Genomic DNA, 4084 nt, shown 5'->3' on the forward strand with positions numbered 1-4084 from the left:
CCCTGGCTGTCCTGGAACTCACTCTGTAGACTAGGCTGGCCTCGAACTCAGAAATCCACCTGCCTCTGCCTCCCAAGTGCTGGGATTAAAGGCGTGCGCCACCACTGCCCGGCTCAAATTTACTCTTAAACTAAGCAGTTTATAGCCAAAATCTTACATTGGTAGAAATCTTTATATTTTGGTGCAGAATTGAAATTATATTTTCTTAACATTGGTACAGAAATTTTGATATTTCAGGTTTATTTTTGATACAGGTTTAAGATTTTCATTGGTACAAATCTTTGTGCATTGATGAAACATTTAAAATTAATTTTGTTTTCTTAGATAGCCACTGTGCCTATGCAACTCATTTAAAAATGTAAGGCTTAGACTCACTCCTTTTAATAGCTGCTATTAGGATGACTAAGTAATGTAAGTTAATACTCAGTCAAACTCATGATATTGTTAGATTCTAATTTAGTTAGTTACAATAAAGTGTTTTCAAGGTTATTCAAATACTGAATAGCTAAAAGTAATCAATGTTTAACAATTCAGTTATGCTATATATAGAGGGTCCTCAAAAGCGTTAGAGATCCACAGAATATGGCATTTAAAATCACTTCATTATTAATAGATCTTCTGATTACAAGACATGTCTGCTCCTGAAAATACCTTCATTCGTCTTCAACAAAGGAAATGAGCATCAATACTTCCTGGTGGGGTTGCTTCAATTTTGTCAAGCTAGCCACTGGGCAAGAAATACCCCAATTTCATCTGCACAGAATGTCGTCCAAAAAGGACAAATAGACACAGGATAGCTGACTGCTAAGCTCTGCCAATACAGGGTAAGTTAGTCATTCATAATTCCTGCTTCACTTAAGGTCTGTCAGATGTTCTGGGCCAGAAGGCTAAAGACAGATGCTCCAACACTATAAGGAATACTGGGGACTTTCTGTTGGGTCCCTCCCTTCTGCCTCAGCTCCAAGACATCAGAGCTTGCCACCAGAGACTCAACTCACCCCTGCTGTGCTTAAAACAAAGGCTCACTACTCTGAGTTCTGCCTTCGAGGATTCCAGAGGAATGTCTGCAGCCTGAGGACATCTATTGTTGATCTCCTCCCCCACTGGTCGCCTCTGGCCACTCCCTGGAGTAGAGACCTGCAGGGACTCCCGAGTCTCCACCTTCTGCCCAGCAGCCCTTTCCTTTGACTTCCCCTTTGACTTTGTTCGGACTCTTCCTGACTCCTCCCACATTGCTTACGTTATTCAAATGTCATTGTAACCTAGAGATTCAATTTTGCTTTCCTGTATATAAATGCAGAACCACAAAAGTAAAAGTTTCCTTATTGGAAACCCTCAACTAGGCTTCATGTCCTTTTGTTCTTGAACTCTGTGTTTCCAGTCTCCTTTCTCCCTTCAGTCGAGGCCGAACCCAGTTCGTGAAACTGTGGGACAGTTTCAACTTTCCAGGAAGTCAGCAGTTTTTGATTAGTAATATTATAGAAATTATAGAAATAGACAAATAGGGATAGGTTAACAAAGTTACTCTTAAGCAAAATATTAAATAGTTATATCTTACATTGGTACAGAATTTATTTGATACAAATTTAATGTTTTTATTGGTATGGATTTTTTATTGATATACAATTGGAATTAATATTGTCACTCTTACATAGGTATTGTGCCTATATAGCACAATTAAGAATACATGTCTTGGACCCAGTCCTTCTATTACTGTTATTAGAAACTGAGTTGAGATGATTAAGCTTGTAAGTTAAGAGCCAAATAGAAAATTCATGGCTCTGTTTGGGTGTTTTCAGTTATTTTAATTAGAAATGGCTGAGAATAGTTAACAGAGAACAGTCCAGGTTACTTTTCATAGGTACTTGGTGTTCAAAAACATCAGAAATCCGCAGAATGTAACATTTAATGTTAACTTGTTGTCGAGACAAGTCTGCTCCTGACAGCATTCCCTTTTTTGAATTCAAAGAAGAAATTGAACATCAATGGAGTTGCTCCAGTTGTGGCAAGCAAGCCACTAGGCAAGAATTGCTTCATTGGGGGATAGATAGTTGGCTGATACTTTCTGCTAAGACAGAGTAATCAGTCCTTTAAAATTCTACATTACGGGCTGGAGAGATGGCTCAGCCGTTAAAGGCTAGGCTCACAACCAAAAATATAAAATTCTACATTACAAAGGTCTGTCAGATGACCCTGGGCCAAAAGGCTGAAGACCGATGCTCCAACCTCTTGAAATATAAGGGACTGTCCAGGTGGTCAGCAGTCTCTATAAATTGGCTAAGTTTTGGAAGCTGTATTTTGTGCTTCTCATATTTTCAGGCAATTTAGTCATTCTTGGATTTCTGATGGAGTTGAAGACTGGTAGTCTCATAGCTACCAGTAGTTGATTAGCATTGAGAAAGATGATATAGATTGGAGAGGATGTTTCTCAGTTGGCATTCAATCTAGACCTAGGACATGAGTCAGGTTAGAATATAAGTCTTTTAAGATAGGATATATGACATAGGTTCTATTTAATTGACAAAGATGATGGACTGGGTATTAAGTCTATCTTGTACTTTATGGTAATAGTTGTGTTCAGTTTATATCAGAGATAAAGGAGTCTTTTAATTGGACAGGAAGGGGGAAGTGTTGCAGATAGCTCTGGGGCTATTTGTAATTTGATGCTAATTCCCTTCTCAGGTGAGCGGCAGGGAAAGATGACTGAGTTAGCACTCAGGTGATTTCCTATAAACCCCCTTACCACCTTAATTTGTAAAATAAAGGCTAGCCCCTGATTGGGCAGTGAAAGGGAAGGATGGAGCTGAAAGTTGTTAAAAGAAGGGTGATGGGTAGGGGGACAGAGGAGGAGGTGGAAGGAAAGCAGAACGGAAGCACATAGCCTGGAGAAATTGCATTATAAGGGGTCTTATAGATCGGGAAGATGGTAGTGTAGTGGTAGATCTGCCCAATCTAGGCACACAGCTTGTATTCATATTAATTGAGTTGTGTTTTCATTGCTGGGGCATATTTGGGTTGGAGATTTACTGCAGCTTGTATAACTTTTGGAAGCTGTGTCTTTGTGCTTCCTGCATATTCAGGTAATATTTAATTCCTTTTCAAATCTCTAATGGGGTTGAAGACTAGTTATAGTCTTACAATTGAACTTGAGTTGTTTGGCATTAAAAATGTAGATTTGAAAAGATGGTTTTCATATAGTAATACAAGTTGAAATCAAACATGATTGAGGTATAGAATTCTAAACTCATTGTTATGATAGATGATAGAATTCTTTACCTAAATTGCCAAATATGATGTAATGGATATAAGTGTATATCATACCTTATAATTTGCATAATTGTTGTAATTGTGTTCAATTTATATCTGAGAGAAAAGAGCCTGTTTAACAAGAAGGGGGAAAAGTAGTGGGGTACTTTCTTCAAAGTTTCCAAATTCATGTAGACTGGATATTTTGAATGTAATCTTACCTGATAGTTTCTATAATTGTTATTTTTGCTTATAGTTAATTTCTGTAAGAAAAATAGCCTTTTATTGGACAAAGCAGGAGAAATGTAGAGAGAATCAAAAAGTATTGTGTGGAAGCATCACCTGTCAAGAAAAAGACTAGCAGGAACAAGCCAAAGCTTATGGCCTAGGCTTTTATTCATGTATATAAAGTCTCAGAGTTGTTATTTTAGGGAACAAGAAGGCTGGGTGGAAAAGTCCGAGCTTACATTGAGATATTTATCCAATGTGATCAAAGGAACAGCAGAATGGTTATGGATCTGTGCACTCAACTTGTTCCTGTCACTGTGAAGTACTTTAAAGATTTGTATTTGTGGGCTGGCGAGATGGCACAGCAGGTAAGAGCACTGACTGCTCTTCCGAAGGTCCTGAGTTCAGATCCCAACAACCACATGGTGGCTCACAACCTCCCGTAATGAGATCGGACACACTCTTCTGCTGCGTCTGAAGATAGCTACAGTGAATTAAGCCAGAGCGATGGGGCTGGAGTGAGCAGGCCTGGAGCAGGCAGGGGCTGGAGCGAGCAGGGCCAGAGCTCAATTCCCAGCAGCCACAATTCTCAGCTCATGGCCATCTGTAC

This window comes from Mastomys coucha, unplaced genomic scaffold (genome assembly GCF_008632895.1).
Source record: "Mastomys coucha isolate ucsf_1 unplaced genomic scaffold, UCSF_Mcou_1 pScaffold5, whole genome shotgun sequence".
Lineage (NCBI taxonomy): Eukaryota > Metazoa > Chordata > Mammalia > Rodentia > Muridae > Mastomys > Mastomys coucha.